This window comes from Aulostomus chinensis, chromosome 1 (genome assembly GCF_037954235.1).
Source record: "Aulostomus chinensis isolate RoL2024-O1b breed Wild chromosome 1, RoL_Achi_v1.0, whole genome shotgun sequence".
Classification (NCBI taxonomy): Eukaryota; Metazoa; Chordata; class Actinopteri; order Syngnathiformes; family Aulostomidae; genus Aulostomus; species Aulostomus chinensis.
The window spans coordinates 28,764,353-28,782,256 of record NC_141320.1 but is presented as its reverse complement, the minus strand read 5'-3'; the positions used below and the strand labels follow the sequence as shown (position 1 = coordinate 28,782,256).

Sequence of the window (17,904 nt, the reverse complement as noted above, 5' to 3'; positions counted from 1 at the left end):
TGATATCCCAGACATCAAAGTGGGCCACTAACTGGCCAGATGAAGCTATGCTAGGCTGCTGTATTCTGAAGAGCTAAAGTAGCAGCTTCTGAGAGGGATGCTAACCTGGATGTGTTCATCTCCTACTTTAATATCAGCCCCCAACTTGGAGCTCTGACAGCCTCCAGCTTGTTGTTCCTGTTTCTGCTTCAGTCAACAGGGAACGCCAACCTGCAGTAGAATCTTCAACAACAATGGAATAGAAAAGTGAGGAAGAAAAACTAGAATAAACTTACAAAGCTGAGAAATGTTCATGAAGAAGAAAGGCACACGTTATGATTGAGGCCAGAAACTAAAACTCCACACCAAATGTACTTTGACTTGTAGGATAATGAACTTGAATGTGTTGAAACAGCAGATCAATGAATCCACTACCACACAACAAGATGGTGACCCCCTACCACAAGATGGCGTCACAGATCCTGACGCTCTGAGCAAAACATGACAACAAAGCTCCTGTTGTTCCCTCCAGGAAAAACTGTGGCTCTGATGAGAAGAAGGATCCCAGCGTCCTCTGAGGATCCATGGCCGCACCATTGGGTAGAAGGACGATGGGGTCGGCACCAGGAGGAACCCTGGTGTCTCCGATGTAGGGAAGATGGAGCAGTGAAGAGGCCACATTGTGGCGTCCTAAAGAAGACATTTGGTGGAGCCTGAGACAGCAAACATCACGCCCCCTTCATCAGAAGAACCACAGCACCAGAAGAAAGAATCCTGGCAGTGACGACAGGGAGGATCAGGGTGACCTCCTCACCTCCACCTTTGAACCTTCAAATGAACTTTAAAAAGCTTTAGAGTGGAGAAGGTTTTTTAAAACATTTTATTGTTTTTTCCTTTCATTCTCATTTGTGCGATTGTCTGATTTATTAGAAATAAACACTGTCTGCTGGGTTTCCATTGACTGTGATTCTCTTTTTGCATGCAAGTTGAAAGTTCTGCCAATAAAAACACAAGTATTTGAAGACCAAAGGAAGGACCCCCAAAGTCAGGACCCTGAGATCAAAGTGAACGCTCTGATCTCAGAGGTCTGGGATATTTCCCATCCCATGGCCCTTCAAATAAGAGCCCTGTGTCTCTGTCTCAAAGTTTTCAACCGTATTTGTTTGTTAAATTAAAACCAGACGACCACTGTGGTCCTTTTTACATGGTAAGTAAAGCACAGATGCCCTGGTGGACCTGTTGGCACCCTGGACTTTGAATCCAGTGACCTGAGTCCAAGTCTCAGTTCCAGCAGGTTTCCTGCAGCCTTCAGCAGAGCTGCCATGTTTCTCTGTAGAGAACTAAGTGATGCTCTCAGCAGGTTGAGGGCACCACCAACAAGTGAGGTATGAACCTCTGACTTCCTTCTTGTCAAACAGGAAACTCCTAATACCTCATTTGAGTAAAGTACCTCATATTCCTGACATCCAAGTAGTAGTGAAGTGGAGGAAGAAGGGAGGAGATCTCCAACAGGATCCTTCTTTCCTCTGTCCTCCTTGATCTCATGGATCACCACAGTCAAGGGGAGACCCAAGCTCCTGGATGGATCTGGCACTCAGGAACTGCTGAGTTTACCAGTGGACTTTGTTCCATCCATGGTTCAGGAACAGGACTCCTCCTGGTTAACCTGGTATCATTCCACCCAACTGTGGGTTCTTGGAGAATTTTTCATGTCATGTCAAGAAATCAGGCTGGTGGGTTTTTCAATGAGAGAAATTCTGGTAACTTAATTAAGTGGCATGTTTGTTGAAGCAGTAATTAACTGATAAATTAAGGAAGGCCTGGCCAGTCTTTGCTCCTAGGTCATACGATGGAGTTAGAAAGTCCTGAATCAATCTGGAGTTCCTTGATTTCCTTGTGGTTCATGATCCTTTTGGCAATGTAGTCTGGAACAAGAACAAGATGAACCTCCAAATATCAACAGGTTGATTGCAGGTGATGTCAAGTGGTATTTAGAGGAACGTCCTCCTTGTGTTTGGTTCCATGGTGGAAGGGTGAGAACTCTGGATCCAGTGATCCCAGTTCAAGTCTTGGTGGGACCTTCCTGTCTGGAATGTGTCCCATGTAACAAACTGATCAAGAGATGCAATGTGGTTCTAATGTTCTGGTTCATTTCTTGTCCTTTAGAAAAATGAAAATCATTTCTTACTGCCATGAACTCAGACTGTGTGTTTAATGTTAACAATAAATGCAACAACTAAGGAGCCAGTATCTCCTGTGGAAAAAAATTCTACTTTGTCAGTGAATTAATTCAGTCTGCAACTTTCAGTTTCTGTCAGGATGGCCGAGCGGTCTAAGGCGCTGCGTTCAGGTCGCAGTCTCTCCTGGAGGCGTGGGTTCAAATCCCACTTCTGACAAAGGACATTTTCTCCACATTCCTATGCATCCACAATGGTACATTCCAAACCCAGTTGAAGCTGCTCTCCACTGATGGGAGTGAGTGGTTGAACTGGCAGCAGAGGAGGCAAAGGAGCTTCCCTGTGACGTCCCAACATCGCCTGGTTTCCTCCAACATGGAGCAGCCACCAAACTCTAACTTCAATGTTGGATCAAAGTCTGCTGAAGAAATGTGTTTTCTTTCAAGTCACATTTTGTCCATAACTTCATAATCAGAGTCTCCATCTCATCACATGACTAAAGTCTGGGTTCTGTATTGGTGGTAAAATATCCTTCCAAGCCCCTCACTAGTTTGCACACAGAAAAGCATATTTTACTGGTTTCAGATCTCTTAGCTTGTTCTCTCTCTTAAACCAGCTGAGGCAGCTTTCATTGTGTGATTCATTTTAAAATATAAATATGGAACAGAACCATTGGAATCACATGTCAGGACATTTGAAGGAATGTCAATCTCCTGTTGAAATGTTGCAGTGTGCAGCTGAGGCTCTCTCGCAGTGGCACCAGGAGCCACAATGGCAGAACCTGGACCCTCCTGGAGGAGAACCACAGGTGAGGGCCTTCTTGGCTCCAGATTGATGGAAATCAAGTGTCTGAGGCTGTTAGCAGCCATGAAGTTGATCTGGTTGGGCACTGGTATTTGTTCTTGCTGCAGCTCAGGAGTGATTCAGGAGAAGAGTTTCAGAATAGCCCAGGTTGGGGACTGGAATTCTAAAATTTCACCTGGAACCAGACAACCTTGGAGGGTAAAAGCTCCAATCATAGCCACTCAGATGCAGCAGCAGAAGAAGCTGTCATCCCCCCTGACAGTCAGAGCATCAAGTCAAGGAAACATCACCATCTTGTAGTTCCAAACCTCCACCTGTCAGATTCAGCTACTTCTTATTGTGGGACTTTAAACTTGAACACAATGGAATTTGGACAAGGAGTTTTCCTTCCAGTCCAAACATCATCGTCCAGCCTCCAACCAGAGGTCCATCAGTTATCATGGAGCCACAGGTGGAGTCTGGATTCTTTTCTAGAATGAGACGGCAATGACAGTCCTGCCAAATGACATCACTGACATGACTGGATGACTTCAGTCACGTGACTGGATGACTTCAGTCACGTGACTGGATGACAGTGTAGATGCAAATGTAGAGGTTGGGGAAATCGTCTCTGAGAATCCAGCTTGAAGCCACAGCCTCCTTGTTTTCCAAAAACCCAAACAGCGACCATCAGTCTCCCTCCAATCCTGTACTTGGGTAAACAACAAAAACAGAGTAAAAGTCTCTGGCAACATATTTGTTTCCTGTAGGGTTTCTTCATGTATGTGTGGTGTACCTGCTTTCCCAGAGGACTGCCATCTTTGTTCTGTGGGCTGACATGTTTTAGTGTCAGCACAGGTCATAGCGCTGAGACTGAACTCTCATTCTCCTCCAACTATTATTTCCACCTCACACTCCTGCAGATATTCAAGTGAACAGGGAACACAAATTTATGCTCAACTTCTCCTGTGTATTCATCCACAGTCACTAAACAACAACCAAACCAAACAAAAGAGGTTTGCTAGCGTGGCGATCAGCTGTAGTTCACCATCTTATCCAGGTCACATGACTCAGGAGTAGCGTGGCCGTCTGGCAACCAAAGGGTGGCTGGTTTGATCCTCACTTTCTCCAGTGACCATGTCAAAGTGTCCTTGAGTAAGATACTGAACCCCTAAATACTTCTGATGAGTAGGTTGGCTCCTTGCATGGCAGCCTTCAGCATCAGTGTGTGAGTGTGTGTGAATGAGAGGACATTGTTCAGCTCCTTGAGTGCTGCTGAGGTAGAAAGGCTCTGTACAAATCAATCAGTTTGATATCATTATGTTACTTCCTCTTCAACATTCCTTTAGCAGACCAACTCAAAGAGCAGCACAGTGAGGTAGTGTGGCCGAGCGGTCTAAGGCGCTGAATTAAGGCTCCAGTCTCTAAGGAGGCGTGGGTTCAAATCCCACCACTGCCATCATGTCCCAGGTCACTGGAGAGGTGTGGCTCTCACAGCCTTTCCTTTCACTTCCACAGGTATCTTCAAACCTGTGACCAACAGAAGAAGTAGGTCCTGAAAACTCTCCAGCTGGTCCAGAACGCTGCGGCCCGCGTGTTGACTAGAACTAGTAGACAGTACTCCTGTACTGGCTTCTCTGCATGGCTACCTGTCAAATTTAGAATAGAATTCTAAATTCTCCTTCTAACATACAAAGTCCTCAACAATCAGGCTCCTTCCTACCTGACAGAGCTCCTAGTCCCCTATTATCCAGCTAGAACCCTTCGCTCCCAGGATGCAGGGTTACTGGTGGTTCCTAGAGTTCTAAAAGTAGACTGGGAGCCAGAGCCTTCAGCTATCAGGCTCCCCTCCAGTGGAACCGTCTCCCAGTTTCAGTACAGGATGCAGACACCCTCTCGACCTTTAAGAGCAACCTTTTTGATCAGGCTTATAGTTGGGCTGCTTAGGGTGGCCCTTAGATATGCTGCTATAGGCTTAGGCTGCTAGGGGATCTCCCATGGTGCACTGGGCTTCTCTCTACTCCTCTCTGTCCTCCTTTATTTGTCATTTATAAATCATACTCAGATGTGTCACTAACTCCCTCTCCCTTCATCCCAGATGTCGGTGCTGCTGGAGGAGGCTGCAGACCTGAAGAGGCTCAAGCTGCCACCCGCAGCTCCACCTGCTCATCGTCTGTCCATCAGTCTCTTCCCTTCTCTCTCTCTTTATCTCTGTCCCTCTCTTTCCTTCTGTATATCTGTCTTCCTCCATTCTCTGTCTTTGTCTCTGCCCCGCTCTCCTGCTCTCTTTCCCCCCAACCGGTCAAAGCAGAAGGCCATCCCCACTGATCCTGGATCTGCTCGATGTTCCTGCCTGTTAAAAGGAAGGTTTTCATCACCACTGTTGCAGTATGTGCTGCTGGTGGAGAATTGTTGGGTGGAGGTTCATTGAAGGAGTTTGGTGCTGGACCTGCTCTACTAGTAAAGAGTCATGAGAGAACTTTGTTGTGATTTGGTTCAATACAAATAAAACTGACTTGACTTGACTACATCTATATACATGTACATCTCTATAGGTTTATCTTTACATCTCTATAACAACATCTTGTCTTATTATGGCAAAAGGTTTCTGAGGTTTGTACAGTAACTTGGGGGGGGGGGTACCACAGCATTAGCTGTTTCCCATGGACTCTGCATCATTCACAACTCCTAAGCAGGTTACTAAAACAATATTATGAAGAATAATAATCATTTACAATATTTTCATAAAGCAGCAAACCGACAGATCCTTGTCCCTGATTCTTCTCTCTCTCTGGCCTCCATGCAGGTCCTACCTCAGACGGTGCTCACAGTGGTCCTCAGTGAGCTCAGGGAGCTTGTGAGGATAACCAGACACATGAAAAACTAGAGGGAACATTGGCTGGAGCTCAGTGTCTCCTGATGTACATGGCAGGGCAGCTGCTGCTGATGTCATCAAAATGAGCCCTGGAATCACAAGGTTTGCTGTGACGAGAGGCAGTGACATCAAGACATGTTTGGAGCTGTTTATGGTTGATGGTTCTGTTCATGCCACTGTCACGAAAAAGAGTCAGCATTGCTGTGACAAACCTCAAAGGAAAAAAAGTCCATGGTGACAAGAGGAAAGACATTGATGAGGGACACCTGGATGCTTCTATTGGTGTTCTTCTTCCTGGAGTGTTCAGATCCTGCAGTGAGGCCACTGATCGTCTCTGGGACGCATCGACAGGCAGAAATATTTTCCGGGCCACAAGGCCACTTCAGAACTTTCAACGAACATCAAGAGTCCTCAGATTTGACGACAGAGACACCGGAGCAAGAACTGACAAGCTTGCCCCCATTGGGGATGTCTGGGAAAGATGGGTGCAGCTCCTTGCACCAACATTCAACCCAGGGCCAGAGGTGAGAGTGGATGAACGTCTTGTCCCTTTCTGAGGAAAATGCCCCTTCCAGCAGTCCATGCCCAGTAACCAGGAAGGACGGCAGAGCAGAGTTTGTGTTCTGGCCTGTTCTGCTTTTCATTTAGTGTTTATATTAAAGTTCTGTTGCTGAAAAAAAGACTTTTATGCCAAACCCAAAGGTTCATTTTATCATTTTTTTAATTGAAATCGAGGGTTTACTGATTAAAAAAAGGTCCAGAGGCTCACAACAAAATATTCAAATCAATATTTCCATGGATAAGGAAGCCTACCAAGGAAACCAAGAGATGGAAACAACTTGGATGATAGAAAATTGTTTTTAGTGAATTTTACAGCTGATTGAAGATGTGGGTCAAAACTGACCGTTACCATAGAGATGGGAACAGAAAACTCAAATGGAAGCTCAAAAGGGGACTTAGCTCCAATGGTAGAGTGCTAGCTTAGCATGTGGGAGGTAGAGGGATCCATGCCCTCCTTCTCAGAATACTTTAACTTGTTCTGTTGATCAGAGGAGCTGCTGGGTGATGAATGCTGATGTTTGTCCACTGCTGTGATAAAGTGTCCCCTGTTACTGAGATGAGGATGAACACCTGCTCAGGTCAAAGCTGCAATCAAACCAGGGACTCTGAACCTCCCACACAGTGAAGGAGTTGATCATCAAGGTTGATGGCAGCTTATTAAGTTCTATCTTTGATCAAATATAAGAAATGTAAAATAATTCAACATTGACTGCATATCTCTCCTTTCTTTGGTGCCCTCAGACTTTCTGAGAACTGTAGGAGGAACTGCTCTCTGTTCTGTGTTTGTTCTGCTCAGTGTAGGAAGGAACGAAGGAACGGAGCTCTAAGTTTTCCAGTTCCTACATCAGTGAACAGACTTTCTGTGCTGCAAGGAACCAAAGCTACAAAGGAGGATTACAGTTTGTCCTTGCAGGAGTCAGTGACTTAATAGAGTCAAACAAAGGGTTGAACCTGAATGAGACAGTCACCCTTCAACATGGGGCCATGGCAGAGTGAACCAAGAACACTACAATGGGGGTGAGAGTGGAGCCATGATGGACTCACAGTTCATCACCTCCACCATCATGTGGACCACCTGATCACCTCTCCCTCAACCTCTAAATAACTCATTCCCTGACCGGGAATTGAACCCGGGCCGCGGCGGTGAGAGCGCCGAATCCTAGCCACTAGACCATCAGGGGCCACACTGACCTCTCCAACAACAGAGACTATAGACAATGACTCAAGAACACAGGACTCTGTGGTCTCAGCTTGAGATGCAGAGGGTCCACCAAGACCACCAGACACCTCAGCCTCCTAAAGACAGTCCACCCCCAGGATCCTGCCCCCCTCTGCTCCAACTCAGCCCTCCATTCATAACTGACTTTGTCTCAGTCTCTTCACAATGCCAGTCACTGAAACACTGACAATGTGATGGGGGCTTCCTGTCTTTACTGCATTTTCTTCAAGGCTCACAACTGCTACTTCCTACAGTCGTCTCTACTGTGTACTTGTACTACCAGTTGTTATGAGCTGTCAATCAATGTTAATAATTGATCTTAGCATCTGGAGATTATTTTAGGAACACAAATACTTTTACTTCATTCTGAGGATGAGCAGATGTTCAATATAATTCTCATTTCCTGGTCAAAGACTCCTGCTAGTCAGAGAGGATCTGGGCTGGATTGGAAAGCTTCTGAGAGGGAAACCTTCACTCTGGACTGGACTGAGAACGGAGCAGCCTCAGCTTCCTGGAGCCTGACTTGCCTCTGTGGTCTAAGGTTGTGAGGGCTGACATCACAGTGAAACTCCTGAGATCACAGAGCCTTTGAGATCACAGGCTGACTTCCTTTTTTCCCTAAAATGAAGAATAATAATTAAAAAAAATGTTGTGTCTGTGTTTGTGTTGCTGCATCAGTTAAACAGTGACTCTGACAGAGGGGATGTAGCTCAGTGGTAGAGCGCATGCTTTGCATGTATGAGGCCCCGGGTTCAATCCCCGGCATCTCCAGCTGGTCCTTTGGAGCCTTCATCTTACCAGCTAAATTGATCCATAAATGTGACAACAGTCGATAACAAACTACCAGAAGAGAAACCAGTCTGTTGCATATCAAAGTTTTTGTAGCTGGGTCAGTGTGACTGTGAGCCTTCATAGCCAGCATGAAGGAGCTGGTTTCATCTTTGCTGGGGAAATCCCACACACAGCTGCTCTCAGTTCCAAATGTGCGTGTCCTCACTCCTCCGTCCTCCTGCTGCCCTCAGAATACAGACACAATTCAACCTGGCAAGTTTGGAGCATAGAAGTGCTCCTGAAGAGATGTGTGTCAGCCCACAGCTGGCTGTTCTTACCTGGAACCTCAAGATGAAACTGCTTCCACAGATTGGAAATGAATCTGATGTTGACTTTTGGACAAATCACCTGTTCATCAGTTCATCATCACTTCCATCCATTTTCTACTGCTCATCTTGTTATAGAAAGGAGTCTATCTGCTGTGTGACTGAGGCAGTTACTGTGAGCTGCTGCATGTCTCAGTGTGTGTGTGTGTGGGGGGGGGGGGCTGTGTGTGACTGGTCGGCTGCCAAGGATTATTGATGAGATCAATCATGATCAGCTCAGAGATCACGGCACAGAAGAAGGAGACTTTTTGATTTTTGGGGGTTCAGTTTCTAAGTCAGACACATCATCACAATTTGAAGTTTTCCTCCAGTAAAAAACAAAACAACACAAAACAAAACAAAAACATGATTTGACTTTTGATGTCTACATTTTTTGAAATTGTGAGTCCAACAAGCAGGAGGCCGTTTGAGCTTGGAAACTGTGAAGCATCACCAGTAACTGCTGGTTAATTTACAGTTGTTTCCTCCAAAAAGTTTAAAATGAACTCAATGCTGAATCCCTCGTCGTCATCACTGAGCTGCAGAACTGGTCCATGCAGGAGGCTGAGCAGGTCTTCCTCTCTGGTCCAGTGTCTCAGCACAGGTCAGAGTAGAGAACTAAAACATGAACACAAATCTTTATCAGCTGTTTACTGATATCAGTGACTACCTTCAAGTAAGAGTGTTAGTGAATGGACCCTTTTTAAAGTTTATGTTATCATGTTTGAAAAATGATGCTCACAAAATCACAATAAAAGTGTTTGTGCTAAAATGATTCCAGTAGATTTTATTGCCATTTTAAGAGTTCAAGCATATTTTGATGACATTGTTTGATATCATGACTCTCAGTTACTTTAGCAGGACCATCGTGACATGAAATCTTCCTCATCATCCCATATCGACCCTCAACCCCTCACACAGAACCAGGAGCCCTCAACTGAAGGAACCTTTAAAACTGAGAAGTTGGACAGAAAGCAGTATTTTGGTGGAATGAACCTTTAAAACTATAAATTAGAAAGTATTTTGGTGGAACAAACCTTTAAAACTATAAATTAGAAAGTATTTTGGTGGAACGAACCTTTAAAACTATAAATTAGAAAGTATTTTGGTGGAACGAACCTTTAAAACTATAAATTAGAAAGTATTTTGGTGTAACGAACCTTTAAAACTATAAATTAGAAAGTATTTTGGAGGAATTGGAATAAACCTTTCATACAGTAGTTAGAAATTAAAGGACAGGAAGTAGTATTTTGGTGGAATAAACCTTTAATACTACAGTTAAAAAGTAGTATTTTGCTATCATGTAATTCGATAGGTGGCGCTGTCACCAAAAAACAAAAGTCCCAGAACTGCATTTTATCATCCAATTCAGTAGGTGGTGCTGTGGGGTCCTGGTACTGCAGCTCTCTGGTGCTGCAGGATCTCCTCTTGAAAAGCCTCACAGTTCAGAGTCGTTCCAGAATCTAGGAGCAGAAACCAAAGTCTCCTACGACGAGGATAGGATTGGAACCCACGCCTGCAGAGCTCAATGGATCAGCAGTCCATCACCTTAACCACTCGGCCACCTCGTCTCCTGACCACCATGATGTGCTGCTTTCTCAGAGCCTTTTAAACAGCTGAACTCTTTGGAGCCCATTTGTCAGAAATGGACCCAGCAGGAGCCACTGAACACAACTCTGACATCATCAGGCTTCTTCCCAGCAGCTTGGTGCTCCAGAAGGAAGAATCCAGACCATCGCTACATCATCAGAGTGAACACCAGCTGATGTTGACCAGTTTAACAAGCCTTTGACTGCTAAATGACATCCAAGCTCAGATTCTCTTGTCCTGGTAGAACAAGTCAATGTTGAAGAAGATGAGAGCACCAGTCTCTTTCATCCAATGCTGGAACAGCGTTAGACTGAAGGTCTGAAGGTCCCTGGTCTGGTCCAGGTTTCAACAGGGGACCAGCATCAGCCAGCATTTAAATGTGGACAGCAGTGGAGGTGAAGCCCACATCAAGGAAACAAGCCTCCTATCACTGTCCTGTGCTGAGTTTCTTTAAAAAATGTGAGACAACCTCAAGAGTTTCTGTTTCCTGTGTTGGACTTTGCCTCAGAGAATCAGAGCCAATCAGAAGCTTGTTGGTCTTGGATGCTGGTCATCAGGAGCAATGAGGGGCTCAGTGTCTTGCTCAAGGACACTTCAACATGGTCACCAGCTGAAGTGAGAACTGAACCAGCAACTCTGCTAGATGGCCACTCTGCCTCCAGGCCGTGCCCCCCTAACCTGAATCATCATGATGTCATTATTTGTTGCTTTAATTCACCAAATGTGTGACGTGGTGAGTTTGTCAGGAGTTTAAAGACCAAAGTTGTGAACACACAGAGAAGTAAACCTGTCAAAGCTGCTTCACTTGATGAGTGAAACTGAGGAACTGATAGAAGAGCAACAAAGAAAATGGAGTCAGAAGGTCGTCTTCTTCACTGCTCAGTCACAACACTGACACACACACACACACACACACACACACACACACACAAATAGTTTGTCTTTGAGAGAGGACAAAAAATATTTGACTGTGCTGACATGAACTTTCATTGTCTAATTTCAGTCTCCTACAAATGTGTGTGAATGTGGTCGTTGTGGCCGAGTGGTGAAGGCGATGGACTAGAAATCCATTGGGGTCTCCCTGCTCAGGTTGGAGTCCTGCCAACAACGTTAAACTGTGGACAATTTAAATTTGACTCATTTTTCCTCCACTCTGTCCTTCATCACAGCATTTAACATCAGGACTGCTCCCAGATCAGCTCCATGACCTCATCCCTGCGCCAGAGTACCGCCCAAGTTCATCAAAAACGGCCAAGCATAAATATATAATATGTATATAATGTGAACACACCTGTACAGGTGCGTTAGTGTGCTTAATAATAGAAAATGAGTGAAGGGTTTGTTCAGAGTGGAGTGCAGTACCACAGTCAGGCCAGCAGGTGGGGCTTTCGTTGGTGCTGTCTACCTAATTGCGGTGTCTGTGCTCTGCCAGCAGAGGTCGTGCTTCCCCACCAATCTTCTCGGGTGTCTGAGTGGTGCCGCCATGTTTAGGTCGTAGCAGGAGGACGTATGTTGGTACTTGGCAGTTCGGACGTAGCGAAAGTCATGTTATGAATGGAGGGCTGAGTTGGAGCAGAGGGGGCAGGATCCTGGGGGTGGACTGTCTTTAGGGGGCTGAGGTGTCTGGTGGTCTTGGTGGACCCTCTGCATCTCAAGCTGAGACCACAGAGTCCTGTGTTCTTGAGTCATTGTCTATAGTCTCTGTTGTTGGAGAGGTCAGTGTGGTCCCTGATGGTCTAGTGGCTAGGATTCGGCGCTCTCACCGCCGCAGCCTAGGTTCGATTCCCGGTCAGGGAATGAGTTATTTAGAGGTTGAGGGAGAGGTGATCAGGTGGTCCACATGATGGTGGAGGTGATGAACTGTGAATCCATCATGGCTCCACTCTCACCCCCATTGTAGTGTTCTTGGTTCACTCTGCCATGGCCCCATGTTGAAGGGTGACTGTCTCATTCAGGTTCAACCCTTTGTTAGACTCTATTAAGTCACTGACTCCCAAACTCTGTAATCCTCCTTAGTAGCTTTGGTTATTGATGATCTGCAATGGTTCGTGAGGGTGGAGCCTATCCCAGCAGCCTTCAGGTGAGGGGCGGGGTTTTTTCCTGGACAGGTCACCAGTCCATGGCAGGGCCATCACATAGAGACAGATTGATTATAAAAATGTTCATCCCCAGTTTGAAGTTAGAGACAGGATTTAAGTGTGGAAGGTTTTTGTATCTTCAATTTAATTCTGAGTGTTGTAAACTGTTTCTAACAAACTCTACTGTTGAACAGTCAAAATGTTTTCTAACCAAGCTGAATGCTCTCATATACTTTTTAAAGTTGAGTTTCTTTCATGTCCTCCTGAGATCAAAGACAGAATTCTAGGTACAAATAAATAAACAATAAAAGCCCCCTGATGACATCATCATCAATTCTGACTTTGATCTGGAGGCTCTTTCTTCAAATAAAAACCGTTGTTCCATGGAAAGATTTGCATATAAACACACAAACAAACACAGACACAGACACAGACACACACACACACACACACACACACACACACACACACACACACACACACACACACACACACACACACACACTCCCAGTCACTAACCCATATTGTCACCACTTAAACACCACTGGAGTATTGAAAGAGATTCCACAAGATTACGTGCAATGACAAGATTATGTGCCTTTGAGTGCCTCTAAAATTCTCCTACCAGAGAAAAGTTTTCCATACTTTCACACACATTTTTTTAAGACTTTCCAGACCTGTGCCAGCACCCTGTACAGGTGCCTCCACCTCTCTGGAGCAGCCTGTCCTGAGTGGATCCAACAGTTTCCCATGGGTGACTCTGTCGTGGTCTCTCTCCTGCTGTCTCCAACTCTCAGAGTGCTTCTACTGGTTTCTCCCCATCGTCCCTGTTGCTAGGCAGAGCACTGGTGAGGACTGAGGCCAGTGATGTCATCACCTCCAGCTGAGACCTGCCAGGTGGTCCTGCTTCATTCAACTTTGCTGCCCCTGCATCTCCACCCCTCCTGTAGGTTTTCCCTGTCTCTGTGTGGGTTCTCTCTGGTTCTCCAGCTTCCTCCCACAGTCCAAAGACATCAAGAGGGTAGTGGTTACCTGAACACTCTGAATGACTGTGAGTGTGAATGGTTGTCTGTCTGTGTGTGTTGGTCCTGGGATGGACTGGCGACCCATCAAGGGTGAACCCCCTCCTCACCTGATGTCAGCTGTGATAGGCTCCACCCCCACGAACCATTGCAGACAATCAGTATAGAAATGGAAACTTAGCTGCTATGTTGAATCACTAAAACCTTTTGAAGTCTACTTTTGCTTCAGTGGTAAAGTGGAATGTTATTAACTCTCTCAATGATTTGAATTCTGATTTCCACCTCTTTTTAACAGATTCACATTTGAAAAAAAAAACTACTTTCTTTTACCAGAGGACAGTTTTGATCCATCAACCTCTGGGTTCTGGTCCCAGCACGCTTCCTCTGCACCACCATTTATTAAATAGGCCTTGATTTAGTATTATTTATTTCTTTTATTATTATTATTAATTATTTTATTGACTTCACCCTGATAACCAGGAGGTAACCTGGTAGTCAGAGCAGCGGTGCTCAGGTCTGTGGACTCAGAGGAGGATTATGTCTGGATCTTTTCTTTTGATGTCCTGCTGTCTGCTCTTTGCTTTTAGAGCTTCCTTCAACAACTACCAGGCCTCCTGGGTACTGTAGGAAACATGGTCAAGTTCTTCTGACTTCTCCAGGAACGTCCTGCTCACATTGGTCTGTCTTCATTTTGACTCCTCCCACTGCCACAATGACCAGCCTTTATACTCTTGGTGACTGGGGCCCTGGTTGCTGCAGGCCTCAACACCAGCCTGTGGTTGTGAGCAGGGCAGAACAGAACTGACAGTATCTCCCATGCAGGACCTGGGTCAGCGCCTGGTGCCAGCTGGCCAACGTCCTGGAGTTCATTCAGCCTGGAGAACCAGGTGCTGGTTCCTTCTTTTACCAGGCAGGAACGGGCAGCAGATCCAAGATCAGTAGGTGTGGATGAAAAAATGAAGAAAAAATAAAAACGAGAAAAAGCAGTTTGGTTTGGAGTGCATTCCTGCCTGATGGTCTTGATTGGTACAACTCTCCTTCAAGTGTGGGGAAAACAGCAAAAAGAATAAAACACTTGACATTGAGAGAACAAAGACTTCTAAGATCAAACACAAAACTCTGAGATCAAAGGTTGAAGTTCCCCAAGGTTCAGTTTTAGCTCAGACCCTCTTCAAGGTGGAACCAGCAGAGGAGCTCAGTAGAGACAACTGGACAGCAGCAGGACAGAACAGAGGCTCTCCACAATGGCAGGAGACAGGAAACAGGTTTGGACCATCTGGGTTTTGTCCACTTTGATGGTTTTCAAACATTGAAGGAAATTGTAAAAATCAACATTGTGGGAAACGTTGGTTTGCCAGTGTGTTTACATCAGGATTTCTATTTGAGAGTGTTTGCTCATCTGTTCCAGAAGCTTCTTCTAGAGTTGACCCTGGATGAGTGGAGGGACCTTTTTGACCATCAGGACTGGTTTTTGATGGCCTGATGGTGCATCGGGGTCATCATGGTCCTCCACCATCTGCAGGGGTTCCAGGACTGTTGTGGTGTTTGTGGGAACTGCAGGGGGAAGCCCTCAGACCTGGAGAGGAAGTCCTGACACCAGCAGACCCATCACCACCTGCAGCCTTTTTCCAGCTCCACCAAACCCACCATTCACTGCCTCCTCATCATCTGGGCATCAAAAGCAGCTCAGACCTGCTGCAGCTCAGAGACCTCAGCCATTTTTAGGATGTCTCCATGATTCTCCTTCACAGGATTTTCATTCAGAAACAAGAGAACTGTCAAAGACCACAACAGTTTTCAGCTTGCTGCTAAACAGTACTTCAACTACCATTCCACTGTGTAATGGCAGTGACTGATGTGTACTATATGCAGTACTAATCAAGTACAGCCCTGACTGATACTTTATCTCCAGTGATAGGAAGGATAAGAATGTTGAAATGGACCCAGCAGGAAGAGAATCTCAAGTCATGGCAACTTTACTGAGCAGCACTCTAAACCTGCTTTGTGAAACGGGCCCCTGGTCTCTTTTAAACGCCCGGGCTACAAATTGGTCATTTACGGTACATATGCATGACAAACTTGACAAACACAAAATACCAGGCCTTGCACAGTGACTCCCACTGACTGACACTGGGGTCTTCATTTTCCACAGGCAGGATGGCCGGTTCCCCTGTGCTTCCCAGGTCCCTCCCTGGAACACATGGCATAGAAAATGTTTCACATATTTGCTGATTCAATAAACCTGACCATTAACATGTGTGTGTGCCTCTAATTTACATAAACTGTTAATACCAAGACAAATGCTACCTTCAATTAATCATTCATGTCATGGAACCCTTGGTCTCCATTACATTGGTCAACCAGAGAAGCTTCAACTGGTGATGCTCATTCAACCATGATGAAGGTCAACGTGCATCATCTGCTGTGCTCCTTAACAGGGGAATTAGCTCAAATGGTAGAGCGCTAGCTTAGCATGTGAGAGGTAGAGGGATCGATGCCCTCATTCTCCAGAATACTTTAACTTGTTCTGTTGATCAGAGGAGCTGCTGGGTGATGAATGCTGATGTTTGTCAGCCACTGGTGTGATAAAGTGTCCCCTGTTACTGAGATGAGGATGAACACCTGCTCAGGTCAAAGCTGCAATGAAGTCAAGTCATCACCCTGTAAAGCACCAAATAACAAAAGTTACACTTTACAAGTAGAACAGGTCCAGTTCAACACTCCTTAAATGAATTTACACCCAACAATTCTTCATGAGCAAGCACATCCTAGCTTAGGCCCAACTTTTCTTGGCGCTCTCCCAGATGCTTGGGAGCTGCTGGGGGAGCGCTAGTTAGGCCTAAGCTAGGAGCTAAGCTAAGTTGGTCTGCACCAGCTAGTGAGGGTTGGCTAGCTCTCGCAGCTTTGGTGCAGAGCCGCTGCAGGTCCAATTCAACATCGCTAAGCCTCACCTCCAACACAACAAAAAAACTACATTTAACACACTTATCAGTATCACTAAAGGAGGCAGAGGAGGAAGAAAACATGTGGCACTCTGAGCAGGAGAGAGGAGAACAAGAGGGAGAAGCAATCGTTAGCTTAGCGTGTTTACAAGGCAGAAAGACTGTTGCTCCCAGAATGATGGTCTTTTAAACTTCAGCCAAATAAAGCAATTAGGTATTAATTTTTGGTGGGTAATTAGTCAAGGAAATAAGGAATTAGCAGGGAGGATCACACTTTAGCGAGCACAATGAAGCAAGGCTCTACGTTCAGCAACACAGAAAAAGGAGTTGAGGTCACACGCTTCCTGCAACCAGGGTCAAAAATCCAGGACAGACGAAGGGGAGGACAACAAAGACAAAGACACAAGAAACAGAGATAATAACCTTAAACTACATAACAACCATAACACATATTGCCCACACACACACACACACACACACACACACACACACACACACACACACACACACATTTTGTGAAACAACTCAGGAGTCATCAGGTGTTTTACTCAGAGGGATTCATTCATGATAAATGAGCATGGAGGAGACCCAGTAATCATCAACACAAGCGTCACATGAGAAGGTCACCACCCACTTTTATTGATTGGTTCTTGTAAGAATCACTCCTAACGCCATCAGGAGGTCATTTTTTGTCCTGCCCTGTCTCAACTGTTGGAGCACAACTACAGCCTGAACTCTGCCACTACCTTATCCCTCCCTAACAACCTCATACAGACCCACTATCTGGACTAGCCTGACCCCCCCTGACCCTCATCAGTCACTCATAGTGCCTCACACTGGAGGGAATAGGAGCATCGGTGAGCTCTGACTGTTGGGATGCACATCCATGTGATGGAAGAGCTGTTTTAAACAGGGAATCATTTGACGTCTTGACCTGTGTGGGCAGGTTCAGAGGGACGATTCCATGAACAATAATATTACTAAACAAATGGGTCTTTAGCGTCTTTCTAAAGGTGTCCACAGCGTCCTCATGTCCAGTGGGAGAGCGTTCCAGAGTCTAGAAGCTGCAACCTGGAAGGTTCACTCTCCTTCAGTGAGGCTGAATCCCTGTGGTCAGGGAGGATAAGGGACCCCACAGGTGTCACTAAAGTGCTTTAGACTGCAAAGCACTCAGCTAATCAAGCTGGGATCAACTGCTGTGGTGATCAAGGTATCATCATATATAACAAACAAAGAAAACAAAGTTGAGGAAAAGCACACAAAGAAAAAACTATGAACATGAACAGAGCATCTTCTACACCAGATGTCACACGGCTCAGTAGACCTCTGGTTTGACCCGCAGCAGGTCCAGTCTCCAGGGTGCCCCCATCATTCTGCTCTTCAGTCACAGGACATGCAGCAGAATCCCGTCGCTCCTCTGCAGAAGAACATGTGAGAGCGTCTGTTTGCTCTGCTCTGGCTGGACGTAGGGGAGAGTCTGTTTGCTCTTCTCTGGCTGGACGTAGGGGAGAGTCTGTTTGCTCTTCTCTGGCTGGACGTAGG

At 45.7% G+C, this 17,904-nt stretch overlaps 2 non-coding genes across 2 annotated transcripts; both read left to right on the top strand.

Moving 5' to 3' along the window:
* The first annotated feature begins 2,292 nt into the window (after positions 1 to 2,292).
* trnal-cag (transfer RNA leucine (anticodon CAG)) lies at positions 2,293 to 2,375 on the top strand. The gene has a single exon. It is a non-coding gene; the product is annotated as a tRNA-Leu (tRNA).
* Positions 2,376 to 8,293: 5,918 nt separating this feature from the next.
* Positions 8,294 to 8,365, top strand: trnaa-ugc (transfer RNA alanine (anticodon UGC)). Its single transcript has one exon. It is a non-coding gene; the product is annotated as a tRNA-Ala (tRNA).
* The last annotated feature ends 9,539 nt before the right edge of the window (positions 8,366 to 17,904 follow it).